The sequence below is a fragment of the Budorcas taxicolor genome, chromosome 1 (assembly GCF_023091745.1).
Source record: "Budorcas taxicolor isolate Tak-1 chromosome 1, Takin1.1, whole genome shotgun sequence".
Classification (NCBI taxonomy): Eukaryota; Metazoa; Chordata; class Mammalia; order Artiodactyla; family Bovidae; genus Budorcas; species Budorcas taxicolor.
In genome coordinates this window covers 108,731,628-108,756,265 of record NC_068910.1, presented here as the reverse complement: position 1 = coordinate 108,756,265, position 24,638 = coordinate 108,731,628, and the positions used below count along the sequence as shown (strand labels likewise).

General features: G+C 39.0%; 1 protein-coding gene across 1 annotated transcript in view; it reads right to left on the bottom strand.

Annotated features, from left to right (window-relative positions):
* Positions 1-24,638, bottom strand: part of COL8A1 (collagen type VIII alpha 1 chain) — a 165,251-nt gene that overhangs the window by 49,117 nt on the left and 91,496 nt on the right. Inside the window, exon 2 of the mRNA XM_052646666.1 lies at positions 12,083-12,198. The gene's annotated coding sequence lies outside the window, so the exon portion shown is untranslated. The remainder of the gene's footprint in view (positions 1-12,082; positions 12,199-24,638) is intronic.

Below are 24,638 nucleotides of genomic sequence, written 5' to 3'. Positions count from 1 at the left end.
CCAGTATCTATTTGAAAAATACTGTTTACTTAGTTCTGACTTTATCCAGATTTATGGTGATTTTGGCTACACCCTCAACGCATTTCCTTGCTCTGCTAGGCTGCAGTCCATGGGGTCTCTATGAGTCGGATACAACTGAGTGACTTTACTTTCACTTTTCACTTTCACGCATTAGAGAAGGAAATGGCAACCCACTCCAGTGTTCTTGCCTGGAGAATTGCAGGGACGGGGAGCCTGGTGGGCTGCCATCTACGGGTCACACAGAGTTGGACACGACTGAAGTGACTTAGCAGCAGCAGCAGCAGCAGCAGCAGCAGCAGCAGCAATCATATATAGGTGATGTCATGGCACTGTCCCCAGGCCTTTGTGGCCATGCTCCGTACGGCATGGCTGCCTGAAAGTTCCAGACTCTGGTTCTCAGAAAAGAGCCACTGGCTCACAAACCAAGCACATTTCTTCCCTTTTTCCACTGTAACATTCTTTCCCAAGAGTATAAATCTCAGGCTGATATTTAACATTCCTTTGAACTGAACCATGGACTTTTACCTTGTACTTCTTGAAAGAGTAGAGAGCTAAGCTTCCATTATGCATATTTATAAACATGTTCTAAACGGAAGGCATGATTTCGTAATTCTCTAGTCATGGGTCTTTGAAACTATTCTGTAAAAGAACATCTAGAAACATCGCACTGGATCAGGCTGATTGCCTGGTTTAGGAGTCTGTCTCAGGGTGGAGTCCAAGGGGCAGTGGAATGTCACTGTTGCTAAACATGGCTCAACCTTGACAAGGTGCTGACGTTTCCCAGAACCTCTGGAATTAAAAACTCCTTTCACTTTAAAAAAATTAATTCTGAAATTGAATTCACTAACACAAGTAGAGGTTTATAAGTTTCGGGAAACTAATTTTACCCTAGGCTTCCTTATTTTGGAAAATGAAATTACCACAAGCTCAAAGTTTATGAGATGCTCCTGTTGTTTATTTATTTATTTTGCATCAGAAATTATGACAGCCTCTGTAGTTCTTTTAAAATTTAATTCTTATTTTGATAAATGCATAGTGTTTTAAATATAAGTTTTGAAGAAAGCTATGGTTATACAACATTGCATGGATCACAAAGAATAATGTTGAAAACTAGTCCTATTTCCCTAAAACATCAGTATCTCAGAGTTATTAATTTTTAAAGTCTGCCTTACATGGACAGCAACAATCTTCCGTTCCTTTCTTCTTTCCTACCCCCTTTCTTTCTTTCTTTCATGGTAAGAATGGATAACACAAGATCTAACCTCTTAAGTTCTTATAGATACAGTACAGCATCATTATGGAGTAGGAAATGACAACCCACTCCAGTGTTCTTGCCTGGAAAATTCCATGGACAGAGGAGCCTGACAGGCACAGTCCATGGTGTTGAAAAGAGCCGGACACGACTGAGCGGCTAGGCACGCACACGTATCGTCATTAACCACCAATACAGTGTTCTCCAGCGGATCTCTAGAACTTACTCATCTCACACAACTGAACTTTATACCCACTGAACAGCAGCTCTCCAGTTTTGCTCCCCTCAGTCCCTGGCAATTACCATTGTCTTCCTGTTACTGTGCATTTGACTGATTTAGATACTGAGGAAACATTTTCGATATCAGCAAGTTTTAGGATCTCTCCATAAAGACTTATCCTGAGTCACCATTACTTAGGCACCATTACCTTACCTTATTTTGAGTATCTTTATTTTAAAAGTAACCTAATAGAAACCTGAGCTCTTTGAAGGAAAAGTATGTACATTGTAATACATAATTACATTCATGTGTTCGTCCAAAAGATCCTGTATCCGGTGCTGGAAATACTCATTTCTCTATCCAGTCAGAACTCAGCACCAAGCAATTGCCAACATGTGTATCTCTGTACCACTAGTGTCAATATTTTGGTTTGATAACAATCTTGTAGTTATTGAGGTTAGACATGGTTTGGTAACTGAGAAGTCTTAGATAGGGAGTTAAAAGGATTAGCAGCGACCAGCTTTTTAAATCCAGGAAATCTCTGATAAAAGAAGTCTGGAGTGAGAGGAGTTAGACCTCAATCCACCAGCAAAGATTCAACTTTTCTGCAAAAGTGCTTTAGTGAGGACTCTTGGAAGGCAGGGACACACAGGGGTGTAGAGTTCAGGTGTACAGGCTGAGGGCAGCGCCCAGGAAGAAAAATGAAACACAGACCTCCATCACTGAGCTCTTTACTTCTGTGCATTCACTGTGAATGTCCTTATTACCTCTAGCACTTCTGCATAATAGACCAGGAGATCAAACTTGCTGTCCCGTTGCCTGTCCTGTGTGCAGGACAATTTGAGAAAAACCATTGTCTCTCTATTTGCTCTCATGACCACGTTCACAGGATAAGTTGAGTAGTGTCTCAAAAATGTAATCTAGCTTTAAAGAACTTCTAGCCGTGTAAATTACATTTTCACTTTTTCTACTTCATACATGAAGGAAGCAGGGCCCAGAGAGATTAAGCATCCTGACCAAAGTTGCAGAGCAAGTTCAAAGTTGATTCCAAGTTGGTTCTCTCTTTCTTTTTTTTTTTTTTTTTTTGCATTGTGGTATCTTTTGTAGGTAGAAACATTTCTTTAGTTATTCCACATGAGATGATTTCATTTTGAAGAATTGAAAAAATTAAATGCTTCAATATATATGTTATAAAAATTTTAAACCCATATCTGGGAGCTGGTAGCTGTTCATAGCAATACCCCCTTATCTGTGGATAAGACCCCACTGGATGCCTGAAACCTTGGATAGTACCAAGCCCTATGTACTATGTTTTTTCCTATACCTACACACCTATGATAAAATTTAATTTATAAATTAATCACAGTAAGAGATTAACAATAGTAACTAATAACAAAATAGAACAATTATAACAATACAGTATAATGAAAGTTATGTAAATGTGGTCTCTCTCTCAAAATATCTTGCTGTACAAAGTTAATGTCTTTTCCATTTTAATTAAGTACTTATCACACACTGGGGGCATAATTTTTACAGTTTCTAATGTGACTGCAAAACCTGCATGGATTTCTTTTTTTTCTTCACGATTTCATAGATAGAAACTTTGTTTTTACTGTAGATCTTAGCAGCCTCAGCATGTTTTTCTTTTTTCCTTGTGAAGTCAAGAACTTCCCCTTTATCATTTAGAGGAAACACTTTATAGCCCCTCTTGTGCTGTGCTTAGTTGCTCAGTTGTGTCTGACTCTTTGTGACCCCATGGACTGTGGCCTGCAAGGCTTCGGCATATCCTAATTACCAGTATAACTGCTCTGGGGCTTGGAGGTCATTATTAGGTAAAATAATCGTGACTTGAACACAGCACTGAGATACCACCACGGTTGATCTGATAACTGAACCAGCTCCAAACTGACTAACTAATGGGGCAAAGGGATAATAATACTATCTTGGGTGGGTTGGGGCAAGAGGGCACAAGATTTCATCATGCTACTCAGAATGGCATGTGATTTAAAACTTATGAATTGTTTATTTCTGAATTTGCCATTTGATGTTTTCAGATGGTGGTTGACTGTAACAAACTGCAGAAAACAAAACCATGATAAGGGTGGGGCTGCTGTACGGGTATCAATTGTTTCCATTACCTGTGTATTTAAATGGCTGATATAAGAGAGACTGGCTAGAACAGTATCTCTCCAGCAACTGTTTAGGTTCAGTCCCAGCTCTACCACTCTACTGGCTGGGCAGCCTCAGGCAAGCTTAATTTCTTTGCATATCTGTAGCTATAGTTCCTGTCTATAAAGTGGTCATAATAATTGTTATTGGGTTGCTGTGAATAACTGAACACAGATACAGTGTTAAAACAGTGCCTAGCACAAAGTGATATGTACCTGTTTATGTCTACAGTGCCTAGGTACAAATGAAGACAAGACCAGCGTACATTAGAGTTTGTTCTCAGAAGTTCTCATCTTAAACACTTTTGTAAAAAGTTTCCCAATGAAAGCTTCGCTTCATTCTGTAGTCTCTAGATGCAGTAACTCAAAGCTATCACTAGATGGCGACTGTGATCCACTATGACTTGAGAAGCAGTCGGTTTTAACAGAAGGATCAAACCCTGGAATTTGTTTTCTGCGCAGCGCAGCACTGTGATCTCCGGCGGCCCCTTCCCCACAAGCTGGGCCTTTAACAGAATTGTTACGGTCAGCAAAGTCTGCCTTCCGTGGCCACTCTTGGAACGCACCCACAGGCACCCAACCTTCCTGATGGCAGCTTCCCAGAAGCCTGGGTTTCCTTGCTTTCACCCTACAGTGAACTTGTTCTCTGCCAGGTGGCAACAGGACAGTGTCAGATATCCTGTGTTAAGTTGATTAATCCCTGGTTCTCGAAGTGTGGGACATGCCCCCCTCTCTGCCCCCCGCCCCATAGCAGCCTCAGCATCACCTGGGAACTTGCTAGATATGCAAATTCTGGGGCTCCCTCTGAGACGCGCTGACCAGGAATCAGTATTTTCACAAGCCCACCTGATGATTCTGATCTCTGCTAAAGTTTGCGAACCGCTGAGATGAACCAATGTTTAACATCACTTAAAAGTTGGCACTGAGTGGGTTCTTAGAGACCATTTTGCCCAATTCATTCATTCTACTAAGGAGAGTGAGCCCAGAGAGTTAAATGACTCACTGAAGACCGCAAGGTTAATCTTGTGGCAGGGCCAGGGCTGTGGAGTTGTGTCCCCCAACTTTTCCCAAGACACGTTTCACCCTCTTTCCCCTTCAAAACTGAGGTCACAAGGTATACATTCTAGCCTCATAACTACTTAGGAAGAAGAAAAAAAACCCACTTGTATATTTACAGAGGCATTAGTTCATTCGTTTAAATAGATGTTTCTATAGGGATACAAAAATGTGTGTGCAATGCATTTCCAGTTTAGTGCGTACGTGTGTGTGTTAGAGGCGAGAAATCAAGTTTAAAAAAAAGTCGCGATTCAGTCGCTAGAAGAGGCATATTACAGGGCACCTTGGGAAATGATTGAAAGCAACGAGGTCAGGCACAGGGATGAGGGAAGACAAGTAAGAGGAGGAAGTTGCCGAGCTGAAACTTCCACCAGGGGAAGTAGGGAAAGGACATGGGGAAAGAGGGGTCGGCACGCGTGAGGACATGGGGCCATGGACACGAGAGGGGATCTCAGGAGTTTGGTTTGCTTGAGGGGAAAGGTATGTGTGGAGGAGCTAGTGTGTTTTCAGTAACATCGCTGCTGTGACTACTATCTGACACTTAGCAAATGTTAACTATGTTCCACTCACTGTACTAAGCATTTTACATTGATTATTGATTTAATCCTTAAACAGCTCTGTGAGAATCTACTCTTATTCCCATTTTATGGATGACAGTAGGATTGCATGCCCTGCTCTATTTTCCTTAGAATCAAGTGTTACTATCTCAGCTTCTTAGACAAATTTAGGAAAAAGAGCCTTAATATTTACTTGTTACAGGACAATCTCCGTAATGTGTAGTATGTATTTTTTTAGGAGGGGGATGAGGAACATGTTTTTAATACATAACAATTTTATGTAAGCATGCTTTCATAAATGCATAAAATCAGGAGGATTTTGACATTGTTTTTAAACTCTAGGAATGAATGTTCCATTATTTTTTGGTCTACCAGTAACTGTGGGAGTAGCCAAGTTCTCATGATAGCAAATGATTTGCATCTGAAAAGTGGCAAAGAAAGTTCCTTTCAATTATTTAACTCACTGAAGAAAGGAATATGAGTAAGGAGTGAGTGATCTGGTCTGAAAGCACTGGCTTTGTTATGCTTTTGGTTTTTACTTTGTAGGGATTCACTGGAAATGTGCTTTAAACATGTAATATGAATATTAGTCAACATTAGTATATTTTCTTTCTTGCACAGGAGTACCCACAACTAAGCTATCAAGTTCCAGTAGCATTTGAAATACCTAGCATTTCTTAGGTGCTGCTGCTGCTGCTAAGTCGCTTCAGTCGTGTCCGACTCTGTGCGACCCCATAGAGAGCAGCCCACCAGGCTGCTCTGTCCTTGGGATTCTCCAGGCAAGAACACTGGAGTGGGTTGCCATTTCCTTCTCCCCTTTCTTAGGTAAGCTTCCAGAAATTCCTAGACACTTTGGGATATTTTTCAGTGATTTCATTTTTTCCTGAGAAAATAATTTTTATGCTCCTTAGTTTTCTCATCTGTAGAATGTTGGTAGTGGATGAGATAATCTAGAAGGCCCCTTTCAGCTCTAATGGTCTGTGGATTTATGATTTAATGATTAAATGGCACAAGGAACTAATTTCTGAGTTTTCTTTGTAGTTAAATTTTAGTGTTGTTGTTATAAAAGAAGTTAGCTGACCAACTGTTTCTCTATGAATACTTGAAATGGAAGCCTAAAACAGCTCTGTATTTCACTATTTTTAGGATCACTATGATCACTATCCTGCTCAGAGATATGATTATATAACATATTCTCACATGACATTTTACACATCTCAAGTTCTAAGACTAAGGCCAGGTTGTAGACACCGTTAGAAATGACTGATAGCCAGTTTGTTTTATAGAAGAGGTGCACTTTATATGATGCTCTGGTTTTCTGGTTGCTGTAATAACAACTCTGAGCTTTAAGTGCACCATATTACAACCTTGATCTTTATACTCATGTACATGGCTGAGGGGAAACTGCTTTCTTAAGAAAATCTAGAAAATCCAACCTAGCTTTTACCTTCACTATCTAGAGAAACTGAATAATAGTTCACAGGATGTTTTATTTTGAATCAAAGGAAAGGCAACAATGCCTCAAAAGACGAACCTATAAAATATATAATTATTTTACAGTTTTATGGTTGAGAACAAAATCTGCATTTTACACCAGCCTCTCACCAAGATAATTTTATTTTTCTTATTTGTAGTCATTTTTGGAGTTGATTACAACTTTTCTATTCAGTTATTATAAAAGCGGTACATGTTTACTCAAGAGTTATTATAAAAAAGTATAAATAAGGACAGAAATATCTAAAATTCTACTACCCAGAGTTGGCTAGTGTTACTGTTTTTCTTTTTATTTCACCTCAGGTAAGCATGAACATTAAGAAATTGGTAACAATTTGGAATCTTAAAAAATGTTATATGTTATTAGCTTACATATACAATTTTTATTGTCAACCTTCAAAGGTAGTATTTTATTTTTATTGTATAAAAAGTTATAAAGCTCTTTAGTTTTCACTGTTTTGTGATTTTCAGTGCCATTTTGATACAGACCCCCTTTTAGTTTATTTATATTCATTTCTTATTTTTCCAGAAAATATTTAAGGTTGAATCCTCCAAGTGGTTATAATGCATAGAGGAAAACAAATCTCTGAAACTCATATAGTTATATTTGTTTAAATGGGACCTTTGCTTTGTAAATAATAGTTACATTTTAACACCTTGGAGAACGTTGCTGTAAAGATTTCTATTGTACCATAAAGAAACCTTTAGAAAGTGAAGAGTAATTTCTCCTTCATATAATCTTGTTTATAAGTATGTATATTTCAAAAGGCTTCCCTGGTGCAAAGTAGGAAACGTGGTTCGATCCCTGGGTCGGGAAGATCCGCTTGAGAAGGGCATGGCAACCCACTCTTGTATTCTTGCCTGGGAAATCCCATGGACAGAGGAGCCTCGGGGGCTACAGTCCATGGGGTCTCCAAGAGTTGGACACAACTTAGTGGCTAAACAATAACAACTATTTTTCAAAAACATGTTCTATACCTTCTGCCCTCTTTGAATGCTGATTTTTGATCTTATTACTCAACATTACATTATATTCTAATATTGTCTCCATAGCTCACATTGTGACTTCAAACAGCAGGGAAGTAAGAGGCAGTAATACTTAAGAACTATGTTTCTGGTTGTTGCTAATTTTCAAATCTCTAAATGAGATAATCTTGGTTTAACTCTTAATATAGTGCCCAAGACTACATAATAAATGCCAAATAGATGTTAGTTTTCAGTAATTTGAGCTATTTTGGTTTTTTGTTTACTATATATTTTTTTCTGCTAAATAAGAAATTTTAATTTACCATTTTTCCTGAGGACTTTCACTTAGATTTTTCAAAAGAGAAATAAGCTACTTCTTTAGGGATTATATATAAAATATCATAAAGAGTTGGTAGGAGGAATAAAATATACTACATTTTATAATAAATTTATATATAGTTATTATTTTACATTACTTGTATCACCTAATTGCCCAGTGTCTCATTCACTCATAATGTTAATGGGAACCCATTTAAAAATAAGCTGTGCTTCAGAGTCATAAATATAGTTTATACTTCTTTCTAAGGTATGTTTACTCTAAGCTTTCCAAGCATTCGGCAAGTATAAAATGAGGCCTTTTAATGAATGAGCAATTTGAGGCATCGACTAATAAAGTCTGACTTTTTCCCTGCCTGTGAAAGATGGGTGAGAAAGACTAAATCATTACTCCAAATCTACACTGATCTGTGTTTGACAGAATTTTTGGAAATCGGTTTCAGCCACATCATGGCAGGTGTATAAAGAAGTCCAGGACCGTGAAATCCACCCTGTGGGCTCTGAACCAGGAAATCCTCAGTCCAGCTCTGACCAACAGAAGCACTGTGAGCCATGTATGTGACTTGACATTTTCTAACAGCCACATTAAAGAAGCTGAGGGGACAGAGATTAATTTTAATCTTACAGTTTATTCAGCTGAAGATATAAAAAATTATTATTTTGATGTGGAATCAATGTAAAAATATTAATGAGATAGTTTATGCTTTGATTTTTTTGTTCTAGGTCTTAGAAAATACTGTATTTTATAGCCAGTGTATGTCTCAGTTGGGACTAGCCACATTTCAAGTATTATATCACCACCTGTGGCTCATGGCTACCTTACTGGACAGTCCAGCTTTGGAGGCGCTGCAGCACGGTAGTGTGGTGTATAGAAACGGAGACAAAGGCCAGCTTGGAATCATCACATATGTCTGTTTCTGGCTCTGACATTTGATATTGAGATGGCAAGTGATTTAGTGTCTCTGGGTCTCAAATTCCTACTCTCTATAACAGGGAGTGTTAATAACTGCCAGACTCCTCTTAGGATGCTGTGAGGAAGATTTAAATAATATATTGTATTTGAAAATGCTGTGTAAGATCATAAAGCACCAGACATATGTAAGGCATTATAGCCCTCTTTTACTGTAGAATTACTCTCATGACTTGCCCAAGGCCACATTCCCAGTTGGTAGGAGAATCAAGGATAGAATCTGGGACTTCTGACTTCTAGCCATCTGCTTCAACTAAAGGCTGTTCAAAACATGCTAGGTTAAAGAAAAAAAATTTTTTTATTTAAAAAAAATTAGGAAGGAAGAGAGTGGCAGCAAGAAATAAATTACATATTAGATGGTTAGGGTCTTCTTGGACACTGTTATATGTTCCTCAGTAAAATTATACATTCAGGATATTTACATACTTACATATTAGCACTACAGCCATCAAGGACTGACTTTATTGCTGTCATGCAATAGAACCATACGTTCTTCAGTGTTTCAAACAACTTCTAAATTGACCTGTGGTTTCCCCACTCTATTTATCTCCAAAACATAGTATAACCACAAGAAAGCCCTTCTGTACTGGGCTTGATTAATAAAACAGATATGGATCAATTTATCAGGTTTTCCACGGATATTTTTGGTTACAGATGTAACTGATTAATCCCCATGTGTGAGACACCACTTCTCTAGTGTGAATCCAAGAGACACATTAATCTCTGAACAGAAAGTGGAAATAATTTAGTTCAATTCACCGTATTATTTGGTGCTGACTGTGCATAAGACACATCAAGTATTTTTAAGGAACAAATGGACTTTGTTTCTATGATAATTGTCACTCAGAAATACATTCTTCAAACTTGAGGAAAAATATGGAGCCTAACAAACTGTCTATGATATATGATTCAGGGATCTATATTTTCAGAAGATATAAAGATGATCAGAAAGAAAATTCCAGATTTTCCAAAAAATAATTTTAAAAGTTATGTTCTTTACTTTTGGAGGACACATAACAGATTAGATATTATGATCTATTTCCCTAATTGTAAGTCTATTATAGTTTTCATATTTAAAATTTTAGGGTCATTTTCTACATTTGTTTCAATGAATTTCTTCCTAGAACTTAAAAATCACGTAAAATATTTAGCTGTTTACTACGTGAAATTAAGCATAAGCCAAGTTCATTTTTGCTGAGAAGAATACACTCAAGAAATTCTTTATTTCCTTTTCAGTCAAAATTCCTTCTTAAAAATGACTTTCATCTCTTTTTTTTTTAATAGAAAACTATCATAAGCTTCAGTTCTGCCTGAACTGATGACTACATTGAATAAATATAATTTTTATTTTCACTTGTTGAATGATTGCTGTTGATCACTGAGTGAAACCATTTATTGAACAAACTACATTTTCTTGCTTTTGCATCTTAGTTCAGAAACAAAGTTAAAATTTTTAAAAGTTCAAAAAAATGTATTCTTGATATTTCCATCATAACTTTTAACTTTCGTTTCCTCTTCCCTATGATAACCACCTTCTGTATTTTTATGATTTACTTGAACATTATTATTGTGATTTTTCACTGTGTGAACCCATCAATGCTTTTGGCAGCAAGATTTTGTTACAACAAATCCAGAAGTAGCCGAGCTTTAGTTGGTTGCAACAATTATCAGGTTTCTCTAGGTTGAGTTCAGAACCTTACCCTGACATTATGAATGTAACCCACATCATGCCTCCTTCTTCAAGTTCTCCAAAATATGTGATTGGTTCTACAACCTGTCATATATTTTTTATTCAATGGTTTTACATTATAAATATTTCATTCAATTAACATCTGGTTTTGATGGAATGCAGCCAAAATAATTAGTGGTAAAAAAAATGTGATACATGAGGATAAAGGAATAATGTACTTGCATTTCTCCAGGAACTCTGAATAGATTCATTCTAGACAGGATGCGGTCATGTGGCATTAAGTATAGGGCTAGACGCTGTGTTCTTCTTTTTGTTCAAGTGCACCTCCAGCAACAACACAAAAATCTGAGGAATCTTAACTCTTCATTCTTTAAATTACTAAATAAAATTGATAGACTATAAAAAGCCATTGTACTATTAAATGTTAGGAAACATTGAGTTGTGTGTCCAAAAGTCACACTTAAGACCAGGCAAGGGTAATAAGCATGAGATGGCTGTGGATACTATGAGATAATGTCTACTTGTCAGAAATGGATAGAATTTTTTTTCTGTCAAAGTTCAAAAGTTAATGATTTACTTTATATTTTAATGGCTTCTACTGAGAGATCTATTACGGAATAAATGAGATTCTATCATGCTGTTATTATTTTTCACTGTTGATATGTTCAATATTGCATATGAATAAAACCATATTTGTTACACCGTGCTCTGTTTCATACATCCTAGACTGTCTTTAGGAAAATTTAGTACATGTCACTTCAGTCATCTGAAAGGAATCATTTCTTCATTACAACTCATAACTTTAAACTATAAAGTATCAGCCAGAAAAGAAAAATTGGCACAATTAAGAGAAATTTGATAATGGTAGAAAAGCGCATACAGACATGACTGGGAGATGATAAGATTATTTTAATTTTCCCATTTGCGCTAGAATTATTTATTTTACAAATCTCCAGATCTTTTATTACTTAAAACCCTCTGCTGAATCATGAAAAGAAGCTTAAGTTAGCAATTTTCTTCTGCAAAATCTAGCTGCTAGCATCTGGTGAACACTTGGATACCTAGTCAGGTCCTATGGAAATGATTATTTTAAGACTCTATTCAGCATGCCTGGGCTTAAAAATCAGCTCGAATCACACTCTGCACATGTATTTAAAACCTGGCATTAGTAGCGATGGTTTCAAGGCTTTTGCGGTGGAGATGAGGGTGGGAAATAGGACAAGCAGGCAGGCTGGACACCCCAACAGCCCCTGTGCTCCCTGAACAGACAGTGACTTCTGCAGATGCACCCACAGCCCCTGTGGGCCACCAGCCACCAGGCCATCGTGCCCTCCATGGCTTCTCACACTTACATTTAGACTTGGCCCGCCTATGGAATCGAGGACCACTGTCCTTGCTTGTGCCTCCCTGTGGCACGTGTGGGCTGGCTTCTATCTCTTCAGATGCTGCTCCACTTCCAGAACAGCTTCTGAGGTAGGAAAAAAAGAGAATACTTATACTCAGTTGGAAAGACAACAAGAATATGGATTATTATCAAAGTGCACTGTTCTGCGATCACAGGAGAAATTACATTATAGCAACATATAACTACACATTTCAATAAAAGATGCTGTTATGGATCAGAATTTAAGTGCACATTTAGTTGATATTAGAGATATTTGTATGCTGATTCAGAGAGAGAATAATTTCGTGTATTTCTATGTATGCAAATAGGTGCTTATTTATTTTGAAACACTTACTACCATATATATAATTTTTATCCAAATAAACATTTCTTGTATATGTTTATTGCTTTTCATGGTTATATTATGTGCTCAATTCAGTTCAGTTCAGTTCAGTCGCTCAGTTGTCCGACTCTTTGCAACCCCATGAATCGCAACATGCCAGGCCTCCCTGTCCATCACCAACTCCCGGAGTTCCCATTAATTTAATTTCTGTTAATACAGATTGCAGATAATTTAGAAAGGATGTGGGCAATTGCTACCGTGGGAGGCAATTTATGGAAGTAATATCTCAGGGAGCGATGTTAGGTTAATTTAAGAAAAGGGATCTGTGCCATCAACATATTTCCATCTAATTTGCATACAATAGTATTTGAATTAGAAATTATTCTCTATTATTTATCAAATCAGGTCTGGTAGAACTTTAATTCAGCAGCACTTTCAGGTTTTTGTTTGAGATTTTTAATTAGAGTATACTTTATAAACCATCTGTAATTTAGACTTTTTACAAGGCATACGGAAACTTCTCCCAATTTAATCAGAATTTCAGAAATTTAGCTCTGTGTTTCACATATTAGTCTATTTTGTTTTGGTACATTTCACAGAGACTTGTTTAGGAAATATTCTTTATATTTGTCGTTCAAAAAAAGATTTAAACGGAAACTTTAGACACTTAAAAAGATTTGAAAGCCAGGATTAGTTGATTAGGAAATAAATGCAGAATAGGGTTTCTAATTTAGAATTTCTGCATTATGACATAAGTGATATATTCTAGGGCAGTGCTATTCAATAAAACTTTCTGTGATAAAGGAAATGTTCACATTTTGCAGTGTTCAATATGATAGCCACTAGCCACAAATGGCTGTTAAGCACTTGAAATGTGGCTAATGCAATTGGGGAAGTGAATTTTTAGTTTTATTTAATTTTAATTAATTCAGATTTAAATATTCACTTGTGGGTAATAGCTACTGTATTGAAGAGTATAATTCTGGAGTTTACATGTATTTTGTATTCAACACAAAATGAGGAAGGACTTGAATGGTTCTAGCTGCTGAAGGCCTATGTTCCCCAAACACAAGGCCCAGGCTCTGACACCTGAGCTTGTGCCAAAAGAGTGAACCCAGCAGCATTCTGAATTTTGGCTCAACTTGGGAATATTCTGCCATAAAGTTAAAGTTTCGGTTAACCATAGATGATTTGAGAATACTTTGTGTATAGAAACTGTGGCATCTCAAGTGATCTCCCATAATAGAGTTCAGGCTGTAAATGGACTCAAGGGCTTGACTTTCCCAATCCATTGTTTGTGTGGTATGCCTGACAGGCAGTGGAGACAGATACAGAAGAGATACTCCATAAATGTAGCTGCCTCCATGAAAAAGAAACTCTCTCGATTCAAACTAGTTCATAGGAACAGGCTGGTATGTACATTAGTGCCTCTCTCCAAATCATCCTTCTCTAAATATCCATTGAGGGCTGCTACGCAAAAGGCCCGAAGCTTAGTGCTGGAGATAAAATGTTAGGGAAAAAAAGATATGAAACCCCATCCTGTGATTAACTGCATTAGACAATAACATTTTCCCCAATGTTTTCTTCTTCCAAAATTCCTTTTTCTTTTCCTGAATGTGGTGAAAAGAAAATAGGAGAAAGACACACAGGATAAATAGAAACACTGAAGATCGTGATTATGTGTGTCATACATCTTATTCAATTTACTTCTTTCCACACAGCTTTCACAGTTCCATACCGAGAAGGCAAAACCAGTTTTTGAAATGCACCATTGGAAACAGAAAATAACTGAAAAGATCTCAACCTAAATTTTTAGAACATGAGATGACCATCATCATTTAGCATTTATTAAGTTTTTATAATATATGTTAACATAGAGTTCTTTCCTCTCTATTAGCTAGAAGAATGTCCTTTAAAATAATGGCTAATTAAATGCTGCTATGGGAGGACACTTTTTTTTTTTGCTTTGCCACTCAGAACACTGTAAGAAAGCGCGCTACAATCACATTTATGAAATGAATCATTTTTTTCAATATTTGAGCACCATTGCAACATCTGATGGGAACTACTAGCTACACAGACCAAATGTAGCTCATTGTGTTTCAGTTCATTTTAGAAGAATGAACCAGAAAAGTGCAAAAAACTAAGCAAGAACTATTTAGCCACACTTCCCTTACTCTCTACAGCAACTGAATAATTAAATGTATGGTTAACCTAAGTTTTTGAATTTTCCAACGTGTCACTGATGGAAATTTAAGGATGAAAAGGATTAAAAACTATATTAAATGAGTGCAGCCAGAATACATAGTACTTAAAGCATCTAAAGGCCATATAGTCCTTTCTCTGAATACAGTAACTGATAATGTCCTGAATTTTGTAAACACACAGTATGAAAATAATTTTAAAAAATGAATTACAAAGCAATGGAAGAAATCACAAAGAAGAAGAAAGAAATTAATATAAGTACTTAAAAATCAGTGGCTCTTTAAAAACATTATAAGCAAACAAAAGGTGAAGTGGAATTTGTTTTAATCTTTAAAATATTTAATCCCTCCCACCTCTGTGTTCCCTCCGAGTTAAAATCTGGAAGGGTTTGTGACTGCTTTGACCAACAGAGCACAGTGGAACTGACACTATGTAACTTCTGAGACTGGGTCATGAAAGACCCAGTTTCTAGAATATTGTCTTCTGGAATTCTGAGCCACCAGTTAAGAAATCTGACTACCATTAGGCCACCTTGCAGGAGCAGCCAGCTTTAAGGTGCTCCAGGGACAGTGTTCTTGCCTGGAGAATCCCAGGGACGGGGGAGCCTGGTGGGCTGCCGTCTATGGGGTTTCACAGAGTCGGACACGACTGAAGTGACAGCAGCAGGGACAATCCGAGCAGAGCTCAGACTTCCTTCTATCCCTGCTATGGCACTAAATATGTGAGTAAAGCCATGTGAGGCCCTCCAAGTCAGCCAATCTATCAGGTAAATAAGCCAAGAGAGAGAAAAAGCTCCCAGCTAAGACCCATGAAATTGTGAGATACAATAAAATGTTGGTTATTTTAAAGCCATTACATTTTCATGTGGCTTCTTATGCAGCAATAGAAAACTGGAGCATACCCGCATGTATGTGTGCTATTTTTACAGTAAAAATTTAAGAAATTGAATGTAAAAGACACCCTGTGAAGTTGTTAGAGAAAATTGACGTTAATATCCTTTGTATAGAAAGAGCATTTAGGAGTTATCAGGGGAAAGAATTGTTAACATTGTGTTAAAAAAGAAGCAATTAAATGAACACAAAATTCACAAAAGAAAAACAAAAAGGCTAAAAAAATGTAAAAAAATGTTCAACCTAGTAAGTAAAGGAAATGTGAATTACACAATGGAATTAAAATTTTGGTTATCAAATTGGCAAAAATAAAAAAAATATTAAACATTGTTTTGGGTAAAGTGGCGTGTACATAGTACAAATTTTCTGGAAAATAAAGAAATAAGTCCAGAGTTTAATGCAGTGAAGTTGGCCATTCATTTAGGACCTGTTTTTGCCCAAGGGCAAGGAAAAACCAGAAACCTCTGTCTCACCCTTTAAACTGGGACATGCCAATCGATACAATTACTTGCAAAGTGTTTTAGCTCAAAAGTGGCCTTCTGTTGAGTCTGAATTTTACTGGTGGTTTAGTAGCTAAGTTGTGTCTGACTCTTGTGACCCCATGAACTGTAGCTCACTAGGCTCCTCTGTCCATGGGATTTCCCAGGCAAGAATATCAGAGTGGGTTGCTATTTCCTTCTCCAGGGGATCTTCCAGACCTAGGGATCCAACCCCCAGCTCCTGCACTGCAGGCAGATTCTTCACCGCTGAGCCACCAGGGATTCCCAAGTCTGAAGTATGGAAAACATATAAGGCAGCTCTTCTCTTTAAGTCCAAGCTTTAACCTCCAGCAACACTGTTGTCGAAGATTTTTAATTGAGAGGCAGCAACACCTGCGGTGTGGACGGCAGCTATTGAAGTAATTCCAGGAGGGTGAGACTGAGTTTGCAGAACTGAGCACTGTTTCCTGTGATACCTTCTTCCTTCAGAGTACGATTCAGAGATAAGGACAGAAGGGTCTTCCTCCTTCAACAAACCCGGGTTCGGGTCTTGGCTCTACTTCATTCGGTGAAAGGCTTTTGGGCTACCCATCACGTCTGCAAAGCTGCTGGCCTGGGACAGAGAGACACGGGAGCTTTGTGTTCTGCTCTGAAACATCAGGGCTGGCAGAACAAAAACTCCAAGGGGTCTCCTCGGTCATCATCTCCATCACCCATCATCTCCTGGGTGATGTTTCTGACGAGGGAGGAAGCTTTGGGGTGAAGATCCAAACGGAGGTAAGGGAGGAGAGACCTTTGAACTTTCCAGAGATAATAAATTTGTTGTCAGTGAAGCGAAGCGGCATCGGTTGCCATGATTTTAGCCTTCGGTGGCACAGAGGTGCGACCCTGGAACTCCGCATGGGGCTGGCCGCGCTGCTTCAAGGCCAGGAGCCTCTCCCTGGTCTCAGGCTAGCTGGGCCCCGAGACAACACACCGTCTGACAATCAGAGGGCCCGGGCCTGCAGGCGTTCTTCAGGGGCTCCTGACCCAGGTAGAAGGCTTTTCTCCATCTGTAGCATCCAGGCGATGTCAGCAGATTAGGGCCCAGGCCATAGTCCTCAGATCCAGGTCAGAGATGCTGGGCCGCGTCTCCAGGATGCCCGGGAACATGACTTCAGCTGCAGGTTGGTACCCAGACTTCTGACTACACTTTGAACAGCCTCCTGTGGCTTGTTCTACCCAATTGAGACTGTCACATTGCCTTTCCATTTCCCACATTTCATCTGGCTCCTGCACTTGAAGGACCAGGCGGCCACAGGGCAGTTCTGGGTGCTCGGGGATGCAGGAGGCTGACTCCTTCCTGTCAGCCTGTATAAAGACCACTGGCTTCTCCTTCTCAGACCCCGGCTCTGGACTTACTGTCCTCATGGCCCCTCCTGCCACAGTGTGCCCAGCCTCAACCGCCCTCTTTCCCTCCAAATTTCCTTATGCATAACTCTTCCATAGTTCCAATTGCATGAAAAATATCTACTTTTGCTCTGCCGACAAACACAGCAGATGAGGTGAATTTTGAAAAAATCTGATCCGCCATTCAACCTCCTGACACCCCCACTCTTGCACCTAATAGCGCCCTTCAGTACTTAGCCTGCCAGACACCTCTGTCCATGGAATTCTCCAGGCAAGAATACTGGAGTGGGTAGCTGTTCCCTTCTCCAGGGGATCTTTCTGACCCAGGGATCCAACCAGGGTCTCTTGCATTGCAGGTAGATTCTTTACTGTCTGAGCCACCAGGGAAGCCCAAGAAAACTGGAGTGTGTAGCCTATCCCTTCTCAAAGGGATCTTTCTGACCCAGGGATCCAACCGGGGTCTCTTGCATTGCAGGCGGATTCTTTACTAACTGAGCTACCACGGAAACCCCACAGCACTTAGATCAGATCTAAACTGCTTTTCTCGTTGAAAGGCCCCATATAATTCTCTCAGCCGACCTCCCCATTCCCCCACACCTCTGTCCCCCTTGCCCTTTGTTCTCCAGCCACAGTGGCCTTCTTCTTGTGGGGAATATCGTGCTGGTCCCCGTCTTCAGGCCTCTACTGCTCCCATGTCTGGAATGCTCTTCCTGCAGAACCCTGCATGCTGGGCTCTTCACCATTTAAATCTCAACTTACAGGTCACTTCTGCAGAGAGGTTTTTCTTGACCATCTAATCTAAAGTCAGCCACTCATTTTCATGTATCTCTAATTCCCTTTCATCACACAGTAACCCTTGTACACTTCCTACATCATCATACATATTATCCGTTCATAGTCTGCCTCAACAGCAACGCTTCCTCTCTCGCCACTCTCCTTGACAGCAGAGAACTTGTTTCATTCTTAGTAACATCCCTTGCCTTCCCTCATGGCTCAGTGGTAAAGAACCTGCCTGCCAATACCAGAGGTGTGGGTTGGATCTCTGGGTCAAGACGATCCCCTGGAGAAGGAAATGACAACCCACTCTGGTATTTTTGTCTGGGAAATCCCAGAGACAGAAGAGCCTGGTTGGGCTATGGTCCATGGGGTCACAAAAGAGGCAGACGTGGCTTAGTGCCTAAACAACAAACAACAACATCCCTTGTGATTGGAACTAGGATGGGCACATTGTAGGTGATTCATAAATATTTGCTGGATGCCTTGCAAATAATTTTTGTACTTTTGAAATACAAAACTTAGCAGTGCAGAAGACACAGCATTTGAAACCATTAAAAAAAAACCTGGACATTGTATGTTATATGGGCATTTTTCAAAGCTTTGATGGTTCTGATTAAAGTACATTGCTTCAATTAAAAAAAAAAGAAACAGCCAGTGCAAAATCACAACATCATAAAATCATTTCAGGACTGTGATGAGAGCTCCCCTGTCAAATTAGATATTTTCAAAATTAGAGCACCACTCAACAGGCTCCTTGCTTTGACTTAAAGAATGTGCACCTCCCACCAATGTTTTTTTTGCTGCTGAACATATGATTTATTCACTGGGTAAAGAACACATCTTGAAAAACTTCCCTTTCAGCACTGAAAGTGTTGAAAACAGAGTTTCATCTTTTGAGGCTGGTTTAAAACAAACCTCTGGAATGAGGAGATGTCTTACTTGTCCCCTTGAGTGGATGAGAGTTAAAGCTGTTCCTTTTGGTGTCATACTTTCTGGAATTGCAGGAACCTTAGTGGCTGGGTCTCAGTGGCCAACTATGATTACAAGATTCTACAGAAACGAGATCTGTTTCTATAAAATTCAAGAGAAAAATCTAAATTGCTATTTATAAATAGGCCACACCATTTCAGAAGTGATATAACATTCAGACACTCAAGCACAAGTTTTGATATGTGTTTCAACATAGCCTATCCCTACCAGTTTATAATTTCCTCACAAAGCAGGCAGGCCACATTCTTATGATTCTTGAAGGGATGGGAAATGCACATTTACTAAACATGTCCTTTGGGCCAGTCTCCGTGCTAGTAGCAGTTGCAGAGACTCATTTAATCCTGAGAAGTGTGCAACATGTGAGTGAAGGTCATAAGGAGAGACCTCCTGTTCTCTCACATAATATTAAAGAAGATTGATTAATCAGGAATCAGCAAAACAAAAGAACTGCCTATTCTTATCCCACTGACATATCCCAGGGTTTAGTTCCAAGGTTTTTAAGGGACACTTTATTTTACTGTGCTGATTCAGGACAGTTGTCTGGAGCATGGAAAATGTTCCTTGATTTTACAGTGTTATTAAATTGGGCACAAGATTTGCATAGGAACTGTGTATTTGAGTGGTTTAGAAATGCCAGGGCTTTAGAACAACAATTGGATAAGGTGCCTTGAGGTTCCTGAAAGCTATTTTCACAGTCCCACAGAGTAGTACATCTGATTTGGTTTCATTAATAATGTTTGGAGAACTGGAGGAAGGGGTTGGCTGGCCATTTCCATTTCTCCACCCATTTGAAGGAATGCCTTCATCCTTCAGCTAACTTTTTATAAAAATTTAAGGTTGTGTGTCTCAGATAAAACAAGGATTGTGACATTTTGTATCTACTGAGATAGGATTAATTCTGAATTAATGACTAAATCCTGATAAGAGAGAGGAAAATAAATCTCATAAGGTTGTACTAAGCCACCACTGAGGGTCTGGATTGTGGATAACTGGCCTTCTTTTAAGTACCTTGCAGTTAGAGAGACACTCATTTTCCCTTTTTTTATAAGACCCACATTATAGTCATACAGTTTACAAATGCACAGTATACTTCAAAGAAGCCAAGTATAAATGACCTGGTAGAAAAGAGCATTGAAAAGATCTAAAGATCCAAAGTATATCTGAAATTCCTACTAGTTTGGAATAATGAAGGATGAAGTGAGAAATCAGCATGTTGGAGAAGACTCTTGAGAGTCCCTTGGACTGCAAGGAGATCCAACCAGTCCATTCTGAAGGAGATCAGCCCTGGGATTTCTTTGGAAGGAATGATGCTAAAGACGAAGCTCCAGTACTTTGGCCACCTCATGTGAAGAGTTGACTCATTGGAAAAGACTCTGATGCTGGGAGGGATTGGGGGCAGGAGGAGAAGGGGATGACAGAGGATGAGATGGCTGGATGGCATCACTGACTCAATGGAGGTGAGTCTGAGTGAACTCTGGGAGTTGGTGATAGACAGGGAGGCCTGGCGTGCTGCGATTTATGCGGTCGCAAAGAGTCGGACACGACTGAGCGACTGAACTGAACTGAACTGATATGCAAATAAATTTGAGAAATAGTGACTCTAGATAACTGGAGAGCAGAAGGTTCACTGGTTGCAATCTAAAATTAGGTTCTCATAATGCAACTTGAGATCATTGACAGGAAGTAGTCAATGAAATTTTCATTCTAGGTATATCCTCTTGACACTTGCAATTGACAGAAATATATCACCCTTTCCTAGAAGTTCCTCATCCTTGCTGAGAAATTATAGCCCCTTCAAATGAAACTGTTGGATAAACTTTCAGACAGGATAAAATATTAGTAATATAACGGCGATTCAAGGTATGTTCAGAGGTCTAAACAACTGAGTTCAGGAAAAAGACTTAAGGTGTCTTTGTAAGGTCAATATTCAAGAAGAATCTAGCATAGAGTCTCTTCAGTTATTCAGATATTTTGCATTATATAGCAATGCTTAAATTGAACCAAAAAGTGCAAAGTAAGTGAATTCGTTTGTTAGGGCTGACAGTATTTTGAAACTTTGCATTCAATTATCTGGTCATCTGCATTATGATTCATTAATATATTCATCCATTTAATTAAATAATTGAGTAATTGATTAATTAAACATCATACATCATCTAAGATGACCTGTGAAGTGAGTTGTTTGAGGCAAGTGAAAAAAAAATGACTTGGGTGAGTAAAATTTGATTTAATTTCACCTCCCATTAAAAGTGGATTTATTCTTATTGAAGACTAATTGATGATACTGAGTCAATAACAGATGCCCCTCAAATAAGCATTTTATGTACCTTTGAAATAAATGTGGAAAACTTCAAGTGTCCCTTAATAGTCACTTGCCTGTGGAGTAACTTTGGTGCAGACCATGGGGAAAAGAAGCAGGAAGGAGAAAAAAATGTGCTCTGCATATTTGGGGTGTGGACGAGTTTCTAAAATACTCCAGACAAAGAAGGCAACCCAACTCTCAGGACGTCAGAACATGGGTGAGCTCTATTTTAATGGGAAAACACTGACTTCAGTGTTCTTGATTACAGTTTTTTTGTTTTTGCATTTGCATGTGATGGTTCCTCTTACTCCCATAACAATCAAACATATTGCTAATAATCCAGGGTCAAGTTGAATTTCCAGAGATAACCTTCTCAGAAGAATTGCTCTAAATTAAGCTATAACTCAGCAGCAATAGTAATAGCTATTAGTTATTGAGGATGTCTTATACGGCAGGCTCTGTGCTCAGCATAATTTATATATATATCTTATATTATTTAATTCATACTATGATTCTACAATAAAGCAATCACTTATATTTAAGATAATTTAATAACATCTCAAGTTAACTCATTACACACACACATATTTTGAAGATAGAGTTTATGTTTTACCCCCCTTTCTCTGCCCAGAACACAAGTGGCTCATAATTGAAAGTGAAGTCGCTCAGTCGTGTCCAACTCTTTGTGACCCCATGGGCTACAGCCCACCAGGCTCCTCTGTCCATGGGATTTCCCAGGCAAGAATACTGGAGTGGGTTGCCATTTCCTTCTCCAGGGGATCTTCCCAACCCAAGGATCGAACCCGGGTCTCCCACATTGCGGGCGGACGCTTTACCATCTGAGCCACCAGGGAAGCCCCAATAATTGGGGTAATTGGGCTCATAATTGGTACCTAGAAAGTATTGATTGAATTAAATGAAATGTCAGTGCCTGTGCTTTTCCTGGGCTTCCCTGGTGGCTCAGAGGTTAAAGTGTCTGCCTCCAATGCGGGAGACCTGGGTTTGATCCCTGGGTCAGGAAGATGCCCTGGAGAAGGAAATGGTAACCCACTCCAGTATTCTTGCCTGGAGAATCCCATGGACGGAGAAGCCTGGTAGGCTACATACAGTCCATGGGGTCGCAAAGAGTCGGACATGACTGAGCGACTTCACTATGTCACTATGTGCTTTTCCTGAGAGATAGGCTTTTATCACTCATTTTGTCCTTTGATGTAGCTTTGAAGACTCTTAGGGATGAACAGGCATTGGGAATATTTAACCCAACTACGAAACATGGATCAACTTGTCTCTGTCTTCTTGGGTTAATGAGGAAGGCTGGCATAAAGTCAGGCTGAAGGGGGATTGTGCAGGGATTGGTGGGAAGGGAAAAATACTGATTCTGGTGAAAATATCTGGGTTGCAAACATAAAGAAATAAGAAAGTCAAGAGACTGGACTTGACAGTCTTCTGTGGAGTGTCTTAAATTGAACAGATGATGCTCTGAGCTGACAGCATCAGCAAGACTGTGTTTATACACAAGAGAAAGGAGGGTCATGGTGTTGGGAAAGCTCTCAAATGATTAAGGTCTTACTTTCTATACATTTCACACCCTGGTTTATTAGATTTTCCTGTTGTTGATTGGACGCTCGTCCATACTGCTCAGTTCCTGATGGCCCCTGACTGTCCTTATGGCTTTGGTGTGCTGCATATTGGAAGATTATGGGATGACATAGAGTCTAAGAACCGAGTCTTAGTCATCTCCCTCCAGCTTTGATTAATCCATGGAGTTCATTGATTGATCGAGGATCCAGGCATGCCAGAAATTGTCACTGTCAGCCACAGTGTACATGTGCTGTGTTGTGCAAAGCAGATTAAACAGACTCCATGTGTCTCCTCCAGGAGCTCACAATAAAAACCAGGCAATAGATGTGTGAACACAACGGGGCAAACAGATGCTTAGCTGTATAAACAAAGAAGTACAACGAATTAGAGCATTTTGGTATGAACTATGAGTGCAAGTGCTCTTGTTTGTGCTGTGGAAGTGAGGGGAAGTTCCGCAAGTTGCAGAGAACTCGCTGAAGTCTGTATGAGGTTAGGGAGCGTGTGGATGGTGATGAAGGTGGGATCACCCTGCTTCTTTCAGTTAGGAGGGAAACAAGTGTTCCTTTGCAGTGGGGGGAGAATTTTTTTTTCCTTCCCAGGTATTTGCACTGAAGGCACATGTATTTCTACTTAGGTCTAGGTTCTTCTAAGAGATTTGGTTAGAAGGAAAGTAAAAAGTATTAAGCAAGGAATAGCCTGCCAGAGAGATTTCATAAGCCTTCTTTCCACTGGAAACCAGGCTAAAAAGAAAATAAAAACCAGAGTCTAGTATAATTGTACATTCCACTTTTAATCAGCTAGCATATGCCAATTGATTTTTCAAGGAAATGATTACTTTGGGTGAAATTTTTTTTTTTTTTTTTAATAAAGGGCAACACTTTTTGTCATTGTCTAGCACTTGCTGTCTCTGACATCTCTAATGAATGTTGTCAGGAATTAATCTGGATTTACAGAGTTCAGCTGAAAGTGAGTTTCAGGTAGGTCTCTACCTCAACTACCCTGGACTGATAGGTATCTCTCTTCCCTAAAATATATCCAGATAGGGGATTCCTCCCCAGGAACCTTTTACAAGGTTTATAAAATCTTCACTGCCAATAAGATCTTTCAATCTAACTTAAATTCCTTTGGTTGTAATTTAAATTCATTTCCTATTCTTTCCTCATTAAGAAGTGGGAACTATCTGCAACAGTCATTCTTCTGAATACAGTGGTTAAACACACACTTCAGGCTTCTTTCTTTCCTGGATTTTCTGTCTATTTCAGATGTCATCTATTTATATATATTTTTTCCTGTCTCATTTATCTAGTTCCAATCAGGTCTTATTTATTGGGTCATAAAAGTATAAAAGAACATTGGAATTTATATTTTGCTTTTTTTGAAATGGGTGAGATGATAGTCTCAACCTATTAATGGCCACTTCCCAGCTCTTAATCCCTTGGACAAGAATTTACCTGTAGATGGCGCAGTGGGTTGAGGAGGGGTATCTTGTTTTTCGCAACTATAAAGCGAGACAATGGACAAAATATTTTTAAGGTTTTGTGTACTTTTACTGTTCAACAATTCCATGG